The sequence below is a fragment of the Bombina bombina genome, chromosome 3 (genome assembly GCF_027579735.1).
Source record: "Bombina bombina isolate aBomBom1 chromosome 3, aBomBom1.pri, whole genome shotgun sequence".
Lineage (NCBI taxonomy): Eukaryota > Metazoa > Chordata > Amphibia > Anura > Bombinatoridae > Bombina > Bombina bombina.
Window position 1 is genome coordinate 1,136,985,226 of NC_069501.1, and position 22,931 is coordinate 1,137,008,156.

At 40.0% G+C, this 22,931-nt stretch overlaps 1 protein-coding gene across 1 annotated transcript in view; it reads left to right on the top strand.

The window, feature by feature from the left end:
* The window catches only part of MICU2 (mitochondrial calcium uptake 2), an 811,360-nt gene that overhangs the window by 504,716 nt on the left and 283,713 nt on the right, over nucleotides 1-22,931 (top strand). The gene's annotated exons all lie outside the window — the stretch shown is intronic.

Genomic DNA, 22,931 nt, shown 5'->3' on the forward strand with positions numbered 1-22,931 from the left:
AAGGTTCTCTGTTATCGTTCGTAGAGATCCATCTCCTTACCTCCCTTTTCAGAGCGACGATATACTCTCATATTCCAATACCTCTACTGATACTTTTTCAGTACTGGTTTGGCTATCTGCTATATGTGGATGGGTGTCTTTCGGTAAGTATCTTTTCATTACTTAAGACACTCTCAGCTATGTTTGGCACTTTGTTTTAATATAAAGTTTTAAATATATGTATTATACTTATATTTGCCCTGAGTCAGGTTTATGTATATTTCCTTTTGCAGACTATCAGTTTCAAAATTGTGAAACATATTTAGGAAGTTATTTTTTCTTACCTGGGGTATAGTTTTTTTCTTCAAATTGACTGCTTTTTCATTAATTTTTGTGGGCAAAATTAGGCTTGCGAGGTCTCAAAATGCTGATATTTATTGCGTCATTCTTGGCGCGAGAACTTTTTTGGTGCGAAGGTACGTTTGGTGATGCAAATTCGTAATTTCTGGCGTCTTAGTTGACGCCAGGTTTCCTTGCACAAGGCTGCGTCTGCCATGACGCAAGTTGCGTCATTTCCAGATGTTGTTAGTGCCAAAAAAATTCATTTTGTGTTGCGCGCCAAATAATTTAATTTATTTAAACCCCACTTCCTATATGCCTCTTGCCCTTTATTTATGCTCAGAGGGCTATGCTGTTTGCATTTTTCCCCCATTCCTGAAACTGCCATATAAGGAAATTGATCACTTTGCTTTATATGCTGTTTTTTTCTCTTACATTTGCAAGATGTCTCAATGTGATCCTGTCTCGGAAACCACTGTTGGAACCCTGCTGCCTGATAACAGTTTTATCAAAGCTAAGTGTATCTGTTGTAAGTTAGCAGAGATTATATCTCCAGCTGTAGTATGTAACAGTTGTCATGATAAGCTTTTACATGCAGAGAATGTAACTATCAGTACTAGTACAATGCCTGTTGTTCCTTCAACATCTAATGTACATGATATCCCTGTGAATATAAAAGATTTTATTGCTGATGTGATTTAGAAGGCTTTGTCTGCTATTCCACCTTCTAATAAACGTAAAAGGTCTTTTAAAACTTCTCATAAAGTTGATGAAATTTCAAATGACCGACAACATACTGAATTATCCTCCTCTGATGAGGATCTATCTGATTCAGAAGATCCTACCTCAGATATTGACACTGACAAATCTACTTATCTCTTTAAGATGGAGTATATTTGTTCCTTGTTAAAAGAGGTGTTGATTACTTTGGATATTGAGGAAACTAGTCCTCTTGATACTAAAACTAGTAAGCGTTTAAATTCTGTTTATAAACCTTCTGTGGTTACTCCAGAGGTTTTTCCAGTTCCTGATGCTATTTCTGATATGATTTCAAAGGAATGGAATAGGGCCTGGTACTTCTTTTATTCCTTCTTCTAGGTTAAAAGGTTGTATCCTTTGCCAGCAGTTAGATTGGAGTTTTGGGAAAAAATCTCCAAAGTTGATGGGGCTATCTCTACTCTTGCCAAATGTACTACTATTCCTATGGAAGATAGTACTTCTTTTAAGGACCCTTTAGATAGGAAACTTTAATCTTATCTAAGGAAAGCTTATTTATTTTCTGGCTACATTCTTAGGCCTGCTATATCCATGGCTGATGTTGCAGTTGCATCAACTTTTTGGTTTGAAAGCTTAGCGCAACAGGAAAACAGATCCTGATTTGTCTAGCATTGTTCGCTTGCTTCAACATGCTTATCATTTTATATGTGATGCTATTTTTAATGTCATCAAAATTCATGTTAGATATATGTCTTTAGCTACTTTAGCTAGAAGAGTTTTGTGGCTCAAATATTGGAATGCTGACATGGTATCCAAGTCTAGATTACTATCTCTTTTTTTCCAAGATAACAACTTATTTAGTTCTGAGTTGGATTCAATTATTTCATCTGTCACTGGGGGGATGAAGTTTTTTTACCTCAGGATAAAAGATCTAATTGTAAATCTAAAGCTTCTTATCGTTTTTTTTCTTTTCGACAGGAATAAGGAACAGAAAACCAATTCTTTCCCCAAAGAATCTGGTTCCACTTGGAAACCCCTCTTCAAGTTGGAATAAATCCAAGCCTTTTAAGAAACCAAAGCCAGCCCCCAAGTCTGCATGAAGGTGTGTCCCTCATTCCAGCTCAGCTGGTGGGGGGCAGATTAAAAAATTTCCTAAACATTTGGGCAGATTTTGTCCAAAATCAATATATTCAGAGTATTGTCTCTCAAGGGTATCAAATAGTATTCAGAGTAAGACCTCCTGTTGAGAAGATTTTTTTCTCTCACATGTTCCAGCAAATTCAGTAAAGGCTCAAGCTTTTCTAAAGTGTGTTTCAGATCTAAAGCTTTCAGGGGTAATCATACCAGTTCCGTTTCATGAACAGGGTCTGGGGTTTTATTCAAATCTATTCATTGTCCCAAAGAAAGAAAATTTATTCAGGCCAGTGCTGGATCTGAAAATTTTGAATCGTTTTGTAAGTGCCATTTTTAGACATGGTTAGAGGATCAATTTACCAAAAGTTCCTTGATTCCTCAGACAAGGGTCACCTTTTTAGGTTTCCAGATAGATTCAGTGTCCCATGACTCTGTCTCTAACAGACAAGAGACAAATAAAATTGGTTTCAGCTTGTCAAAACCTTCAGTCTCAATCATTCCCTTCAGTGGCTATGTGCATGGAAGTTTTAGGTCTCATGACTGCAGCATCGGACGCTATCCCCTTTGTTCGTTTTCATATGAGACCTCTTCAGCTTTGTATGCCGAATCAATGGTGCAGGGATTATACAAGGATATCACAATTAATATCCTTAAATCCCAATGTTCGATTTTCTCTGGCTTGATGGTTAGATCACAATCGTATAGTTCAAGGGGCCTCTTTTGTTCGTCCAACCTGGACTGTAATCACAACAGATGCAAGTCTTTCAGGTTGGGTAGCTGTCTGGGGTTCTCTGACAGCACAAGGGGTTTGGAAATCTCAAGAGGCGAGGTTACCAATCAATCAGGAGCGGCGGTTTAGGGGTAAGTATTAGATCTGTGTAAGCATGCCTCAACTATGGTTAGCCACCTCTTATATGTTTGTATGCAGCTTATGTCTTATTACTCATGATATCTCAATTGATTTATATCTCTTTATCACGATTGTGACCCTTGTTCCCCCAGGACTAGTTCACTGCTATTAAAATGATACTCCCTTATGGTAGCTAGCCCAGGGGTATATCTCCCAATTTTATATAGGATCTGTCCATACTACTCCTGACATTTACCCTCCACGTTTGAGCTCTCTACATCATAAAACTAAATAGCCCCATGGTGTGTACCTTCAGAACATTTCTAACTGGCTCCGTCCTCCCATCCCCCCTCCATTATGAGCGGCTCTTGCCCGCTGCTTCCCCCCCCCCATATACTCAGGCCTACGGGAGGCCTGATAACAGCCAACCCCCCACCTCTCATCACTTCTTCCTATAGCATATCTCTTATTTCGGGGTGGGGACCATTAGATACTTGTTATCAGTATAAAAATCGAGGTTTTATTCCTATATATCCCAGTCACACATTTTATACATATAGAATTGCATTCCATACTCCGGATCACAAAGGCAGTACTATCATTAATGTCATATGTTATTAATCTGTTTTTGATATAGCTCTATTATATGACAATGACTTTCACTTCTATATAAACATGGTACTATTATAGTTCAGAAATTCCGATAACAAATACTGCATTGGTACACCACTGTTTCAATTCCTGTCTACTTTTTCTTTTTTTTTTATATGTGATCTGTATAAGTTTTTTCTTTTTGCCTATGTTATTTGACTGGACATATTCCTTGTTGTGTTGCTTATACTCAATGCCTCAATAAAAAAATATTTGGGGGAAAAAAAAAGAAAAAAAAACTATATTACAAAAAACAAACACTAAAATTACAAAAAAATAAAAAAATATTACAAGAAGTTTAATCTAATTACACCTAATCTAAGCCCCCTAATAAAATAAAAAAAATAAAAAATTTCCCTACCCTAAACTAGATTACAAATAGCCCTTAAAAGGGCCTTTTGCGGGGCATTGCCCCAAAGTAATCAGCTCTTTTACCAGCCCTTAAAAGGGCTTTTTACGGGGCACTGCCCCAAAGTAATCAGCTCTTTTACCTGAAAAATAAAAGAAATACAATACCCCCCAACATTACAACCCACCACCCACACACCCCCTACTCTAAAACTCACCCGATCCCCCCTTAAATAAACCTAAACACTACCCCATTGAAGATCACCCTACTTTGAGCCGTCTTCACCCAGCCGGGCCGAACTCTTCATCTGATCCGGGCACAAGTGGTCCTCCAGCCGGGCAGAAGTCTTCATCCGATCGGGGCAGAAGAGGTCCTCCATCCAGCAGAAGTCTTCATCTAAGCGGCATCTTCTATCTTCATCCTTCCGGCGACGAGCGGCTCATCTTGTAGACCTCCGGGCGTGGAACATCCTTCTCGGCCGACGACTACCACGACGAATGGCTGGTCCTTTAAATGACGTCATCCAAGATGGCGTCCCTCGAATTCCGATTGGCTTATAGGATTCTATCAGCCAATCGGAATTAAGGTAGAAAAAATCCGATTGGTTGATTTAATCAGCCAATCGGATTGAAGTTCAATCTGATTGGCTGATTGGATCAGCCAATAGAATTGACGTCACATTCTATTGGCTGATTAAATCAAACAATCGGATTTTTCCTACCTTAATTCCGTATTTTATTTTATTATAGATAATTGTAGTTAATTTATTTAATTAATTTATTGATAGTGTAGTGTTAGGTGTATTTGTAACTTAGGGTTAGGATTTTTTTTACAGGTAATTTTGTAATTATTTTAACTAGGTAGCTATTAAATAGTTATTAACTATTTAATAGCTATTGTACCTAGTTAAAATAAATACAAAGTTTACCTGTAAAATAAATATAAATCCTAAAATAGCTACAATGTAATTATTAATTATATTGTAGCTATCTTATGGTTTAATTTTATTGGTAAGTATTTAGTTTTAAATAGGAATACTTTAGTAATTAATATTATTATTTATATTTATTTAAATAATAATTAAGTTAGGGGGTGTTAGGGTTAGACTTAGGTTTAGGGGTGTAATACATTTAATGTAGGTGGCGGCGGTGTAGGGGGGTCGGATTAGGGGTTAATACATTTAATGTAGGTGGTGGCGGTGTAGGGGGGATCAGATTAGGGGTTAATAAATGTAATGTAGGTGGCGGCGGGGTCCCGGGAGCGGCGTTTTTTGGGGTTAAACACTTTATTTAGTTGCGGCGGGGTCCGGGAGCGGCGGTTTATGGCTTAAACACTTTACTTAGTGACGGCGGTGGTCCCGGGAGCGGCGGTTTTATGGGGTTAATACTAGGATAGGTTTATTGTGGTGTGGGCTATGGCGGTTTAGGGGTTAATAATTAGGCTTATTGCGTTGTGGGGGTTGTCGGTCTAGGGGTTCAATACATATATTATTAGGAGTGAGAGGGGGGGCATTGCGGATATAGGGGTATACGTGTCGGGATGATGTTTGGGAGGCTGGTTAGACAGTTACGGAGATTTCAGAAATTTGTACTTACGCTTATTTCTGGACATCGCTAGTTTGTTCCGACTTACGGCACATTAGCAACTGCCGGCGGGGTATATGTAATACCCCGATGTGCGAGGTGAAACTACGGGCCGCGCGGGTTCCCTCGCTTGCGCCGGAAAACTAAGCTGTATATCGGATCGCGCCCCTTGTCTATTTGTTGTCTATTTGTTGTCTTTTCTGGTCCTAGGAAAGGTCAGAAAGCTTCTGCCATTTCCTTGGCATCGTGGTTAAAGTTTTTGATTCATCAGGCTTATTTGGAGTCGAGTCAGACCCCCCTCAGAGAATCGCAGCTCATTCTACTAGATCAATTTCCACTTTGTGGGCTTTTAATAATGAAGCTTCAGTTGATCAGCAACTTGGTGGTCTTTGCATACATTTACTAAATTCTACTGTTTTTGATGCATTTGCCTCTTCGGAAGCAGTTTTCTTTTCAATTATGAGAAAAACTTATTTTTTTGATTGTGTGTTTAATTTTTTCAGCGGAAATTGGCTGTTATTATTTTTATCCCTCCCTCTCTAGTGACTCTTCTGTGGAGTTCCACATCTTGGTTATTACTATCCCATACATCACTAGCTCATGGACTCTTGCCAATTACATGAAAGAAAACATAATTTATGTAACTTACCTGATAAATTGATTTCTTTCATATTGGCAAGAGTCCATGAGACCCACCCTTTTTATGGTGGTTATGATTTTTTGTATAAAGCACAATTATTTCCAGTTCCTTTTTTTATGCTTTTTACTCCTTTTCTATTACCCCACTACTTGGCTATTCGTTAAACTGAATTGTGGGGTGTGGTGAGGGGTGTATTTATAGGCATTTTGAAGTTTGGGAAACTTTGCCCCTCCTGGTAGGATTGTATATCTCATACGTCACTAGCTCATGGACTCTTGCCAATATGAAAGAAATTAATTTATCAGGTAAGTTCTTACATAAATTATGTTTTCTCTGTTTGTCCTGGGTCATAGGAGGTGGTGAGTGCCCCAGCCATTGGGGGTATAAGGTGCCGTTTATTTAATCTATTATTCAATAGTCCTGCTTTATAAGCGCGCATACCCACATGCTCATTATGTTCCACATGCCTTGATAAGGTAATCTTGTCAAAGAAAGTTAATATGTTTGATACCACTGAGCCGCCTCCACCTCTGATGGAGTCTCCGTCCCGTAAGGTGCGCACCCTACAGTCATCTCCTAATACACATGCAGCTTCCCATCTGGAGGGGGGCCCTTGTACCGCCAGACTTTACTGAGCAGTTACAAATGGCAGTGTCTGCGGCCTTTAGTGCTTTACCTGCCCCTGCTAAGTGCAGAGTGTCATCTTCTAGCATATTGGATTTATGTGATACAGGATTATCTGATGATGAAGACGCCTCTGATACTTCAGAGGGTGCTCTTTCGTGGGTCTGCAATCTGCTGCCTCTAAGCTCCAGCTGCGGATGAACCCAGACTTTAGATTTAGGATTGAACATTACACTTTCTGCTTATGGAAGTTTTGGGTACTTTGAGGTTCCAGAGCTAATTTTGCCTGAGGAACCTTTGATTCCTAAATTAGATAAGGTCCTACTAGGACAGGGTTGTACCCGGATCCCGTAAAGATGGCGAACATTATTAAGAATGAATGGGAAAGAATTGGTTCTTCCTTTTCCCCCTTCGTCTTCCTTGTTCCCGGTTTCCGGACTCTCAATAAGAGTTGTGGGGTTTCCATCCCCCAGGTGGATTGGTGCTATCTCCTTCCTTGCTAAACCGCACTACTATCCCGCTTGAGGATAGTTTGTCATATAAGAGCCCATGGATAAGAAAATAGAAACTCTGTTAAGAAAGATGTTTTTAACATACGGAGTATTTGTTTCAACTGGCAGCGGCTGTTGCTGCGGTTGCTGGAGCGGCCCTACCTACTGGTGCGACTCCTTATTGAGTTGATCGAAGTCAAGGGTCCCCTCCGACGTTCCAAGAAAGAACTAAGGCCTCAAGGGTGGCTAATTCTTTTATTTGTAATGAAAATATGAAAATTATTCCCTGAATGCCAAGGCTTCAGGTTTTTCTGTTCAAGCCCGCAGACACTCAAGTCCTGGTCTGCGGACATGACTATCGAAAGTCCAAGACTTCTTTCCCTCCCATTTAAGGGACAGATTCTATTTGGTCCAAGCCTGACTCAATTATCTCCCATGGTTTACTGCGAGGCAAAGGTGCCTTTTTTACTGCAGGATAAGACAGAACAAAGCTAAGGGACAAGGCCCTAATTTTCGTTCCTTACGTTCGGACTAAATCCAATGTCAGCAAGCTCTTCTGCAAAGCCCGAGGCAATCCAAGAGGACTTGGAAGCTGGCCTGAGTCCTGGAATAAATCCAAGCCAGAACAAGAAGTCCACCGAGACAAAGGTCGGCATAAAGGGGCGGCCCCCGATCCGGCTCTGGATCTTGTAGGGGCAGACTGTCACTCTTTTGGAAGCTTGGTTTAGGGACGTGCACGGACCCGTGGGTCCTGGAGGTCATCGCTCAGGGATACAGGATAGGTTTCAAGTCTCATCCACCCAGGGGAAGATTCCTCTTGTCAAACCTGTCTTCAAGGCCAGAAAAGAGAGAGGCATTTCTAGGGTGCGTGAGGTATCTCTCCTCCCTGGGAGTCATTGTCCTGGTACCTTTTGCAGTAAGTGGTCTAGGATTCTACTCAAACCTTCTTGTGGTCCCAAAGAAGGAGGGAACTTTCCGCCCGATTCTGACTTAAAGTGCTTAAACAAATTCCTATCCGTCCCTTCGTTCAAGATGGAGACAATAAGGTCCATCCTTCCCTTAGTTCATGACCACGATAGATCTGAAGGATGCTTACCTTCACTGTTCCACATACACAAGGAACACTTCAGTTCCTAAGGGTTGCGTTCCTAGACCAGCACTTCCAGTTTATTGCACTTCTGTTTGGTCTAGCTACTGCTCCAACGGTTTTTACAAAGGTTCTAGGGGCTCTGCTTGCAGTGGCCAGAACCAAGGGGTATAGCAGTAGCGCCATACTTGGGGCGATATTCTGGTTCAAGCACCATCCTGTCTGGCAGAGGACATTCCGAAAGCTCTTCTAATTCTTTTTCGATCTCATGGATGGAAGATAAACTTAGAAAAGAGTTCTCTTATTCCCAATATCAGGGTGGAATTCCTGGGTACTATAATAGATTCCATATCCATGAGGATATTCATTACAGACCAGAGACGTTACAGGCTAACTTCCGCTTGTCTTGCCCTCCAGACTTCCTTAAGGCCCTCTGTGGCTCGGTGTTTTGGAGGTGATTGGCTTTGCCTCTTCTGGGTTCGTCCCAGTTTATCAGATTCCCAATCAGACAACATGACCCTCGGTGGCTTACATCAACATCAGGGGGGAACGAGGAGCTCCCTAGCAATGAGGAAGTATCTCGGATTCTGGAGTGGGGCGGAAGCCCACAACTGCTCGCTGTCAAGCACTCCACATTCCGGGTGGTGTGGACAACTGGTAAGCGGATTTTCTCAAGCAGACAATACTTTGTTGTTTTCAAGTGCTTGTTAAGAAAAAATTTTTTAAAATTAAATGTTATATCTACTTTCTTTTTAGGTTTGTGGATTTAGTATGAAAAAAAGATGTTTCTTACCCCCAGCCCTATCTTTTTTATTACTCATGGACTCTCCCAAACTCTGTATCTGGTTCCCAGGAGTAATGGATCATAGACTCATACCACCTTTATGAAAGAAACATCAGATTTGACTAAGCCTTGTATACCTTTTAATCCTTCTGTATTGTTTTAGAAGATGTATCCTTACCAGCTTCTAATATTGAGCTTTGGGAAATTATTCCAAGTTGGATAGGGCCATTTATACTCTGGCTAGACATACTTCCATTCCTTTGGAAAATAGTTCTTCCTTTAAAGACCAATTAAATAGGAAGTTAGAATCCTTCCATAGGAGGGCATTGCTGCAAGCAGGGAATCTTTTCAGAACAGCAGTATCTATTGCTAATGTTGCAGCCTGTTGCCTTCTTTTTGGATAAATAGCCTGTCTGGGCAGTTCTCTGAGGATTGCCAGTGAAAGATTTTTTTAAACCATTAAGAGTTGCTCAAATGTGCAAATCAGGGATTAGACAAAGTGTCCCCCTGCAGTACAGCCTGTGTCCAACCACCCATGAGTCGTCATCAGTGTTCCTCTAAGGCTAGTTTTTTATGAGTGGCCCAGCAGTGAAACAGTTAATTAGAGCAATTAGCAAAACACTACACAATGCAGACTGCAAGGGTGTGGTTACCTTATTTACTGTTTCAATGCTGGGCCATTTACAAAATCGTCCCTTAGAGGGAACATTGGTTGTTGACCCGTCCCGATTTCCTTAATCTCTGCGCAGCGTAGTGCTGGTGTCTGTGAATAGAAAACCGCTTCCTGCTCTGACAAACCTTACCTAACCAAGTAAATAACCAACCATGATGATCATGCGATTAACATCAAGTTTTGGTCAGGAGTTGCAGACTCTCAGTAAAATAAAAAAAATAAAGTACCACAAGCAGTCTTTTTATATAAATGTTATTTTTAATTTGTTTCATTAGATGACTAATTTGTACTTGTGGAAATATACCAGGGGCGTCCAATGTGCCATTCCTCCTGACTTATAGAAACATAGAATGTATTGGCAGGAAAGGAACATTTAGCCCATCTAGTCTGCTTGAATTTCTGAATACATTCATGATTGTTCTTGGCCTTATCTTATATCTAGCATAGCCCTTATGCCTATCCCATGCATGTTTAACACTCCACTGATCTCTACCACTTCTGCTGGATGGCAATTCCACCATGCATCCAGTACCCTCTCGGTAAAGAGAGTGTTTTGATGTTTTCAATTTGAAATGTACTTGGTGTTCTTCACTAGGTCTGTACTTTGGGAAAATGTCCGCCACAGCCTTGGTCCCCATGCCTATCCCTGGTTTCAAATGCTTTCATTTGAGATGCTGTTTTTGACATTATTAAAATTAATGCTAAAAGTATGTCTTTAGCTGTTCTTTCTAGAATGGCTTTATGCTTGAAATATTGGTCTGCTGACAATTGTTTCTAAATCCAGGCTTTTATCTCTTTCTTTTCAGGGAAAGATTTTGTTTTGGTAATGGTTTGGATTCCATTACTGTTTTACTGGTACTGGTGGTAAAAGAGCTTTTCCAGAGAGAAATCTAAGGCTCAGAATCATTTTTGTCCCTTTCGTCAGAGCAGGGCACAGAAATCTGATAGTTTCCACTCCAAAAGTAAAGGTTCTTCTGGTTCCATCTGGAAGCCTAGTTCTAAGTGGTACAAGTCTAAGCAGTCCAGAAATTTTTACTCCCCCATCCAAGTCTGCATTAAGGTGCGGCCCCGATCCAGAGGGCTCTGGTAGGGGGCAGGTTACACCATTTTCAGGAAGCTTGGTTTCAGTTTCTTCAGGATCCTTGGGTTTCTTAATATAGTCTCCCGAGGATATTGAATAGGTGTCAGAACAAGGCCTCCCAGGGAAAGGGTGTTTTATGTCCAATGTTCTACAATCCTATAAAGACTCAGGCCTTTTTTCAGTCAGATTCAGATCTAGAAACTATAGGGTGATTGTTCCGGTTCCCTATGCAGGAACAGGCAGTGGGATTTTATTCCAATCTCTTCATTGTTCCAAAGAAGGAGGAACATTTCAGACCAGTTCTGGGATCTAAAAACTCTGAACAAGTTTCTCAAAGAAAAAAAAAAAAAATAAAAAAAAAACAAACTGTCCTACTTATCAAAATGGAAACTATTCGGCTATTCTGCCTTTTGTTTAGCAAGGTCAGTTTATGTCCACAATAGATTTAAAGGATGCTTACATTCTTGTTCCTATACACAAGGAACAATCATCAGTTTCTATGGTTTGCTTTACAGGCCAAGCATTTTCAGTTTGTTACTCAACCCAATTGGGACTGGTCTACAGCTCCCAAGATATTCTCCAGGTTCTGGTACCCTTTTATCAGTAATCAGAACTCAGGGTTTGCGGATTCCTTACCTGGATGATATCTTGGTTCAAGCTCCATATTTTAATTTAGCAGACTGTTTTTTGTTTCTTTAACAACATGGCTGGAAAGTAAATTTCCTAAAAAGCTTGCTGGTTCCTCAGACTAAGGTTCTTTTCTGGGGGTTCAGATAGATTCAGTCTCTTTGAGACTTTCCTTGATGGAGCAAAGTTGTCTGAAGCTGGTGTTCTTCTGTCAGAACCTTCAGTCTCTCTCTCTCTTCCATCAGACGCTCTTTTGCATGGAAAGTGTTAGGTCTCATGATTGTGGCCTTGTATGCTATTCCATTTGCCTCGCTTCCATTTGAGACCTTTTCAGCTTCATATGCTTCAGCAATGGTACTATCTCAAAGATGTATCTAGATTTCAGAACAAACCAGTCTGTCTTGTTGGCTGAACCATCAGCTCATTATGTAGGGGGCTTCTTTTGTTCATCCAAACATGGTCTGTGATCACACCAAGATGCAAGTCTTTCAGGTTAGGGGGCCCATCTGGGGGTCTCAGAAGGCACAAGCATTTTGGTCTCTTCGGGAGGCGAGGTTACCTATAAATGTTTGAACTCCGTGCAATTTTTCAAGGCTTTTCAGAGTTGTCCTCTAATGAAAAGGGAATCGTATCTCTATTTTCAGTCGACAATGTTACCATCAATAGTATATGTCCAATCATCCCAGGGGGAACTCGCAGTTCCCTAGCCATGAGAAAAGAATCTCAATTTTTGCTGTTTATATTCCAGAAGGTGGACCAATTGGGAAGCAGATTTTCTCAGTCGTCAGTCCCTGCCATCCAAGAGAGTGGTCTCTTCCATCTGGATGTTTTCAATCAGATAGTGGATCTCCTTTGGGATCTCACAGAAATAGATCTGATGGCTTCTCGTTGAGGTCTCAAATGTCCCAGGTACTGTTCAATGTCTAGGGATCCTCGAACAGTGTTTGTGTATGCTCTGGTAATTCAGTAGTCATTCCAACTAGCCTTTGTGTTTCCTACTCTGGATCTTCTTCCTAGAGTGATTGCCAAATTCAGGCAGAAAAGAGTATCAGTGATTCTAATTCCTCTGGCTTCGTCTCGCATAATTTGGTTTGCTGATCTGGTTCTGATGTCTGAGAGTGTGTGCTGTGTGTGTGTATGTTGTATGAGAGTGTGTATGAGTGTTTGGTGTGTGTGTTGTATGAGAGTGTATGTGGTGTGTGTTGTATTTAAATGAGTGTTATTACCTTATAGATACAGTTCAAATAGGAAGGCCCAAATCAATGCTAAAACACCAGACACATGTAAATATTATGAAAAGAAACTTCTTTTAATAATCTAAATGTGCATAAATATTATAATCAGAAAAGAATAAAAGAAAAGAAACCGATATTATAGCAAATGTTAAAAACTCCCCACAATCTGAAAAAGCGTTATTAATAAATGATCCCTAAAAAGTTATCCATCTCAAACTAATATACAACATTTTAATAGTCTCAGAAAGTCTTTGCACAGACACTGCAGCATAGGTGTCTAGCCTCTATTAGCCTCCAATATGCCACTCTCTTCCATTTTGGCTTCGATAAACTGCCTCTATCAGATTCAGCATATGAAAATACAAATTGCACAAATTGTTTGACTACAATCGGGAATAAAGCATGCACATATTGTACTCCATTTGCCAAAAAATCTGCAGCTATCTTGTATATTAACTTCAGAATTTTTTTAGACCAAGCATAAAAAGTAGGGTCTTCAAAAAAAAAAGTTGAAGATTCCTGGACTAGACCTGTCTCTTTTTAGTTTCTCTATTGGAAGGTTCTCGTTTCCCAGGAGTAATGGATTGTGGACTCTCACCACTTCTATGAAAGAAAACTTAATTTATGCTTACCTGATAAATTAATTTCTTTCATGGTGGTGAGAGTCCACCAAGAAACCAACCTTCTTTGATTTGAGTTGTTTTTTTCCATTTTGTGAACATTTTTCCCCCTGCTTCTTTTATGTCTCATTCCTTTTTTTCCCTACCTCATTTGCTTAGCTATATTTTAGACCTGAGGTACCTGTGAGGTGGAGGGGTTTTATAGAGCTCTTGATTTTTGGGAATCTTTGCCTCCTCTAGTGGTCAGGTAAGAGTAATTCCCAGGAGTAACAGGATCGTGGACTCTCACCACCATGAAAGAATATCGGGTAAGCCATAAAATGTTTTTTAATATTTAAATAAATAATATAAATGTATAAAATACATCTGTAAAATATTCTCATGCTTTGCTTTTGAATATATAATACTTTCTAGTATTATTTAGTGTTAATGTCGCTTAAAGTATACTTATTAAGAGTTATGTAAAAGTCTAATTGATTTTTTAAGTTACCTTTTGTATTATTTATATGTGTGTTTGGATAAGATTATTTAATACGACATATTTATCATACAGTGACAAATTGCATATCTAGTATTATAGATTTTCACTAATGTTTTTTGTTTTATTACTTTATTGTTTGTTCTTTCAATTGGTCTTGTTAGGTAGTGCTCATACACCAGCAAAGTATTCTTCTGGAGAATTATTTATTACTTAGTTCTTTCTTTAATAATTCTTAAAGGGACAGTCTACCTCCAGAATTTGTATTGTTTAAAAAGATAGATAATCCCCTTTATTACCCTATTCCCCCAGTTTTTGCATAACCAACACTGTTATAGTAATACACTTTTGACCTCTTTGATTACCTTGTATCTAAGCCTCTGCAGACTTGCCCCCCTTATCTCATTTTTTTTTTACAGACTTGCATTGTAGCCAATAAGTGCCTGACTCTTAAATAACTCCTCCGGGACGTGAGCACAGTGGTTACCTATTTGACACACATGAACTAGCAGTGTCTAACTGTCAAAATCTGTCAAGATTCACTTAGATAAGAGGCAGTTCAACAGCTTAGAAACTAGCATATGAGCCTACCTAGGTTTAGCTTTCCACACCAGAATACCAGAGAGCAAAGCAAATTTGATGCTAAAGTAAATTGGAAAGTTGTTAAAAATTGCAATGCCCCTATCTGATTCATGAAAGTTTAATTTTGGCTAGACTGTCCCTTTAAATAATGATTACCCCCTGACAGGCCTCAATTGCTTCCAGGTAAAACTGCAGAGTAACCATGTATTGTACTATATCCTGGAATCTATAGGTTTTCCCATTAAAAGTAGAGGTAAAATCAGTGAGAATTCTCGGTGTACACATTTTTTTCCCCAAACATCAATTGTGCCTCAAAAGCTTAAAAGTAATAGTCCTAGTCAAAATTAAACTTTCATGATTCAGATAGAGCAGCAAATTTTAAGCAACTTTCTAATTTACTCCTATTATACAAATTTTCTTTGTTCTCTTGGTATCTTTATTCGAAAAAGCAGAATGTAAGAATGGTTCCATACTGATAAAGAAGAACTTGGTTCTCAAACTGGTGTCTTTGTGAAGTCACCAATTACTAGCTACAGTAACTCACAAAAGTGAGTACACCACCTCACTTTTTTGTATATATTTTATTAATCTTTTCATGTGACAAACACTGAAGAAATGACACTTTGCTGCAATGTAAAGTAGTGAATGGGGAGCAGGTGTGTTAAATTTGGTGTTATCACTCTCACACACTCTCCATACTGGTCACTGGAAGTTCAACATGGCTGGGCAAAGAACTCTCTGAGGATCTAAAAAAAATATTGTTGCCTTCTACATAAAGATGGCCTAGGCTATAAGAAGATTGCAAGACCCTGAAACTGAGCTGGCAGCACGGTGGGGCAACACCATACAGCGGTTTTCACAGCTACAGGATCCACTCAGAACCAGGCCTCGCACTAGGTTGACCAAAGAAGTTGAGTGCATGTGCTTAGCGTAATACTCCAGAGGTTGTCTTTGGAAAATATATGTATGAGTGCTGCCAGCATTGCTGCAGAGGTTGACAGGGGTGGGGGGTCAGCCTGTCAGTGCTCAGACACCACGCTGTACACTGCATCAAATTGGTCCTGCATGGCTGTCGTCCCAGAAGGAAGCCTCTACTAAAGATGATGCACAAGAAAGCCTGCAAAACCGTTTACTGAAGACAAGCAGACTTAAGGACATGGATGTCCTGTGGGCCGATGAGACCAAGATAAATTTATCTGGTTCAGATGGTGTCAATCGTGTGTGACGGCAGCCAGGTTAGAGTACAAAGATAAGTGTGTCTTGCCTACAGTCAAGCATGGTAGTGGGAGTGTCTATGGTCTGGGCCTGCATGATTGCTGCCGACACTGGGGAGCTACAGGTCATTGAGGGAACCATGACTGCCAACATGTACTGTGACATACTGAAGTAGAGCATGATCCCCCTCCCTTCGGGAGACTGGGCCGCAAGGCAGTATTCTAACATAACGACCCCAAACACACCCTCCAAGACGACCACTCTGCTTACTAAAGAAGCTGAGGGTAAAGATGATGGTCTGGCCAAGCATATCTCCAGACCTAACCCTGTTGAGCATCTGTGGAGCATCCTCAAACGGAAGGTGGGGGAGCGCAAGGTCCTCCTAACATCCCACCAGCTCTGTGATGTCATCATGGAGGAGTGGAAGAGGACTCCAGTGGCAATCTGTGAAGCTCTGGTGAACTTCATGCCAAGAGGGTTAAGGCAGTGCTGGAAAATAATGGTAGCCACACAAAATATTAACACTTTGGGCCCAATTTGGACATTTCCACTTAGGGGTGTACTCAACTTTTGTTTCCCAACGATTTAGACATTAAGATCTGTGTGTTGAGTTATTTTGAAGGGACAGCAAATTTACACTGCTTACTTACAGGCTTTACACTCACCTACTTTACTACATGTAGGAAAGTGTCATCTCCTTCAGTGTTGTTACATGAAAAGATATATTAAATATTTGCAAAAAATGTGAGGGCTGTACTCACTTTTGTGAGATACTGGCTATTTCCCTAGCTCCCAAACTACTTTTTTCAGGATCCATTTCATTTCATGCCACTAATGGCTAATAAATTACATGTCATAAAAAATATGGTCCCTCCTGGTTGCAGGATTATAAACATATAATGGATAAGCATAACACAGAGTTTGGGCTATCATTTGGTGTGAACAGAGAACTCTCCAGGGGGCTTCATTTATGGTTTGAATATTCTGGATCTCTTTCTGAATGGTGTGGATAAATGCATACGTTACTACTTCCACTTTAACTTCAAACATCTACCTCTCAGAGTTGAAGTGAGGTCTTCACCAGGGCTGTTTCTAGGGGCGGGCAGTGGCCCGGGGAGCACTTTAGAAAAGAAAAAAAAAAAATTTTTTGATTGTTTTAAAGTGGCAGTGCTTGCTTTATAAAACTACTGGTATAGCAGATGTTAAATACACAGATCACAAGCATATTAACTATTATATATATATATATTTACTATATATTATATATAATATATATATATAATATATATATATATATATATATATATATATATATATTTGAAAGGAAGCTGTTTATGTTAATTGGTTGCATTGGATGTCAATCATACTAATGGAGCAACCAAGATCACAAAGGGGGCGTGTTAAGACCGATAACTACTTAGAGCTAAAACTGAATGTAATAAAGGAGAGGAATCACCCTGAGTAAAGCAGATCTCCTATCTCACTGATCTGTGTCACTAAAAGGTGATGTTTTATGCATATGACAAATGATTAATGGTTTTTATACATATATGATATTTACATATTGTTTTACTGAGCTAATTAAAAAAGGTGCTTTATAAAATTGGGTTTCCACGTACTAAGGAACAGGTTTTCTGTAAACGGACTGTTGAATTAAAAAAAAAAAATCTATTTTTTGACATTATGCCTTTTTTGTATTTATTTACTTATTGTTTACAAATGCTTAATAGTGATGGGTGGGTGTATGTGTCATTTACCCCATGATGACAATGGCATGTGAGTGCTTGTGTCTGCTATTACTGCCTGAGTGCGTGTGTGTACCTATCTAACCCTGCCTGTGTGTGCGTCTGCTATTACTGCATGAGTGTGTGTATGCCTATCTATCCCTGCCTGTGTGTGCATGTCTCTGTCTATTACTGTCTGTGAGTGCATGTCTCTGTCTATTACTACCTCTGTGTGCATATATCTGTCTATTACTGCCTGTGTGTGCGCATGTCTCTGTCTATTACTGCCTGAGTGTGTGTGTGTGTATGCCTATCTATCCCTGCCTGTGTGTGTGTGTGTGTATGCCTATCTACCCCTGCCTGTGTGTGTGTGTGTGTGTGTGTGTATGCCTATCTATCCCTGCCTGTGTGTGTGTGTATGCCTATCTACCCCTGCCTGTGTGTGCATGTCTCTGTCTATTACTGTCTGTGAGTGCATGTCTCTGTCTATTACTGCCTGAGTGTGTGTGTGTGTGTATGCCTATCTATCCATGCCTGTGTGTGTGTGTGTGTATGCCTATCTACCCCTGCCTGTATGTGCATGTCTCTGTCTATTACTGTCTGTGAGTGCATGTCTCTATTACTGCCTGTGTGTGTGCATATATCTGTCTATTACTGTCTGTGTGTGCATGTCTCTTTCTGTTACTGCCTGTGTGTGCATGCCTCGTCTGTTACTGCCTGTGTGTGCATGTCTGTCTGTTACTGCCTGTGTGTGAATGTTTGTCTATTACTGTCTGTGTGTGCATGTCTCTGTCTATTACTGCCTGCCTGCGTGTGTGTGTATGCCTATCTTTCCCTGTTGCATGTCTCTGTCTATTACTGGCTGTGTGTGCATGTCTCTGTCTATTACTGGCTGTGTGTGCATGTCTCTGTCTATTACTGGCTGCATGTGCATGTCTCTGTCTATTACTGCCTGCATGTGCATGTCTCTGTTTATTACTGCCTGTGAGTGCACTGCATGTCTGTCTATTACTGCCTGCGTGTGCATGTCTCTGTCTATTACTGCCTGTGAGTACATGTCTCTTTCTGTTACTGCCTGTGTGTGCATGTCTGTCTGTTACTGCCTGTGTGTGAATGTTTGTCTATTACTGCCTGTGAGTGCATGTCTGTCTATTACTGCCTGTGAGTGCATGTATGTCTATTACTGCCTGTGAGTGCATGTCTGTCTATTACTGCCTGTGTGTGCATGTCTCTGTCTATTACTGCCTGTGAGTGCATGTCTGTCTATTACTGCCTGTGTGTGCATGTCTCTGTCTATTACTGCCTGTGAGTGCATGTCTGTCTATTACTGCCTCTGAGTGCATGTCTCTGTCTGTTACTCCCTGTGTGTGCATGTCTGTCTATTACTGCCTGTGAGTGCATGTCCCTTTCTGTTACTGCCTGTGAGTGCATGTCTGTCTGTTACTGCCTGTGAGTGCATGTCTGTCTATTACTTCCTGTGAGTGCATGTCTGTCTATTACTGCCTGTGTGTGCATGTCTCTTTCTGTTACTGCCTGTGAGTGCATGTCTCTGTCTGTTACTGCCTGTGTGTGCATGTGTCTGTCTGTTACTGCCTGTGTGTGCATGTCTCTGTCTGTTACTGCCTGTGTGTGCATGTCTCTTTCTATTACTGCCTGTGTGTGCATGTCCCTTTCTATTACTGCCTGTGTGTGCATGTCTCTGTCTATTACTGTCTGTGTGTGCATGTCTGTCTATTACTGTCTGTGTGTGCATGTCTCTTACTGTCTGTGTGTGCATGTCTCTTTCTATTACTGCCTGTGTGTGCATGTCTCTGTTACTGCCTGTGTGTGCATGTCTCTGTCTATTACTGTCTGTGTGTGCATGTCTCTTACTGTCTGTGTGTGCATGTCTCTTTCTATTACTGCCTGTGAGTGCATGTCTCTGTTACTGCCTGTGTGTGCATGTCTCTGTCTATTACTGTCTGTGTGTGCATGTCTCTATTACTGTCTGTGTGTGCATGTCTCTTTCTATTACTGCCTGTGAGTGCATGTCTCTGTCTGTTACTGCCTGTGAGTGCATGTCTCTGTCTGTTACTGCCTGTGAGTGCATGTCTCTGTCTGTTACTGCCTGTGTCCACCTATATGGGATCTCACACAAGCAAAGAAGCAATTCAGGCAGGCCCCCATCTCAACTGAGTTCCCTTTCATTACACCCATGACATTTTTTTAAACCTTTAAAATCCTATCATTTAATAAAATTAAAGAAAAATATAATTAAATACATGAAATAAAAGCTTTCATAGAACACATTTTTAGGTATGGAATGCCATTATTGCAGTATTTAAAATTACAATTTAAATTTATAAATGTAATGTATATTTCGTTATAAAATATTTTTAAAAATACAGAAAAAAAACCCATAAAATTAACTTTGATGTAAAATTAAATTTTTCTCTGGCAATAAAATTGTATTGAGAACAATCCATAAAATCTGAGCTAATCCTTTGAATATTTTTTTTAATGGAACATCCTAATGCAAACATTCCATACTCTTTAACAGACAACACTGCCATCTGCAATGTCATTGCAGAAAATGTAGCATGTGTGCAGAAAGTGTTAGTGTTTTCACTTAGCAAAGCTGCTCCACATCAGGATGCTCTCATCTCAAACATTGCTGTACTCTGGCTGCAATGTGTAAGTTTTCCTTAACACTGTTTAGCCAGAGTGAAGCGCTGTTTGAAGGGAAGCACATTGGTTGATGACTGGATCTCACAGATTTTGTTAACCCGACCACCTTGCCTTTCCCGGTCTGCAAAGCTGTGATGTTCTTGTGAGCAATGCACCTTTTTTTATTAGTACATTAATCATGTGATGCTAGACCAAGAGAACATTAAACAAATTTATTCAAGAAACACTTTAAAAACTTAACAAATTTTATTTTTTTCTCTACAGTTAGAGGGATACTAAACCCAAATTTTTTCTTTTATGATTCGGATAGAGCATGCAATTTTAAGCAACTTTCTAATTTACTCCTATTATCAATGTTTCTTTGTTCTCTTGGTATCTTTATTTGAAAAAGCAGTAATGAAAGCTTAGGAGCGGGCCCATTTTTGGTTCAGAGCCCTGGATAGCGCTTGGTGATTGGTGGCTTAATATTGCATGCTCTATCTGAATCATGAAAGAAAAAATGTGGGTTTATTATACCTTTAATTTACAATGCTACAAATATATTATATTATAAAACTTTAAAAGTTGCTTTATTGTCCATTTAGTCAACACATTGCAGTTAAGTTGGTGCTTTAATGTAACTGCTTACTCACTAAAATAAATCTCACTGCCGAAAGTGGAAAAGTTCTGTCTCTGGGTTCATTAGAACTTTTTTCCATTAGTGTTTACTATCGCCTAGATTTAGAGTTCTGCGTTAGCCGTCAAAACCAGCGTTAGGAGGTCCTAACGCTGGTTTTGGCCGCCCGCTGGTATTTAGAGTCAGTCAGGAAAGGGTCTAACGCTCACTTTCCAGCCGCGACTTTTCCATACCGCAGATCCCCTTACGTCAATTGCGTATCATATCTTTTCAATGGGATCTTTTTAACGCCGGTATTTAGAGTCTTGGCTGAAGTGAGCGTTAGAAATCTAATGGCAAAACTCCAGCCGCAGAAAAAAAGCCGGGAGTTAAGAGCTTTCTGGGCTAACGCCGGTTCATAAAGCTCTTAACTACTGTGCTCTAAAGTACACTAACACCCATAAACTACCTATGTACCCCTAAACCGAGGTCTCCCCACAACGCTGCCACTCTATTAATTTCTTTAACCCCTAATCTGCCGACCGCACACCGCTGCAACCTACATTATCCCTATGTACCCCTAATCTGCTGCCCCTAACTTCGCCGACCCCTACATAATATTTATTACCCCCTAATCTGCCCCCCCAACGTCGCCGCTACCTACCTACAATTATTAACCCCTAATCTGCCGACCGGACCTCGCCGCTACTCTAATAAATGTGTTAACCCCTAAACCGCCTCACTCCCGCCTCGCAAACCCTATAATAAATAGTATTAACCCCTAATCTGCCCTCCCTAACATCGCCGACACCTAACTTCAAGTATTAACCCCTAATCTGCCGACCGGACCTCACCGCTACTCTAATAAATGTATTAACCCCTAAAGCTAAGTCTAACCCTAACACTAACACCCCCCTAAGTTAAATATAATTTTATTCTAACGAAATAAAATAATTCTTATTAAATAAACTATTCCTATTTAAAGCTAAATACTTACCTGTAAAATAAACCCTAATATAGCTACAATATAAATAATAATTATATTGTAGCTATTTTAGGATTAATATTTATTTTACAGGCAACTTTGTATTTATTTTAACTAGGTACAATAGCTATTAAATAGTTAACTATTTAATAGCTACCTAGTTAAAATAATTACAAAATTACCTGTAAAATAAATCCTAACCTAAGTTACAATTAAACCTAACACTACACTATCAATAAATTAATTAAATAAACTACCTACAATTATCTACAATTAAATCAACTAAACTAAATTACAAAAAAAAACACTAAATTACAAAAAATAAAAAAAGATTACAAGAATTTTAAACTAATTACACCTACTCTAAGCCCCCTAAAAAAATAACAAAGCCCCCCAAAATAAAAAAAATGCCCTACCCTATTCTAAAATAAAAATTTAACAGCTCTTTTACCTTACCAGCCCTTAAAAGGTCCTTTTGCGGGACATACCCCAAAGAAAACAGTTCTCTTGCATTTAAATAAACATACAATACCCCCCCCCCCCAACATTACAACTCACCACCCACATACCCCTAATCTAACCCAAACCCCCCTTAAAAAAACCTAACACTAAGCCCCTGAAGATCTTCCTACCTTGTCTTCACCACGCCGGGTATCAGCCAATCGGAATTAAGGTAGGAAAAATCTGATTGGCTGATTAAATCAGCCAATCAAATTCAAGTTCAATCGGATTGGCTGATCCAATCAGCCAATCAGATTGAGCTTGCATTCTATTTGCTGATCGGAACAGCCAATAGAATGCGAGCTCAATCTGATTGGCTGTTTGGATCAGCCAATCGGATTGAACTTGAATCTGATTGGCTGATTCAATCAGCCAATCAGATTTTTCCTACCTTAATTCCGATTGGCTGATAGAATCCTATCAGCCAATCGGAATTCGAGGGACGCCATCTTGGATGACGTCATTTAAAGGAACCTTCATTCGGACTTAGGACGTTGTTCGAAGAGGATGGATCCGCGTCGGCTGCTTCAAGATGGTCCCACTTCGTGCCGGATGGAAGACGATAGAAGATGCCACTTGGATGAAGATGTTTGCCGGTTCGGATCTCCTCTTTTTGCCGAATAGGAGGAAGACTTCGGACCCTCTTCTGGACAGATCGGTGATTCCCAGGCATGGTGAAGACAAGGTAGGAAGATCTTCAGGCGCTTAGTGTTAGGTTTT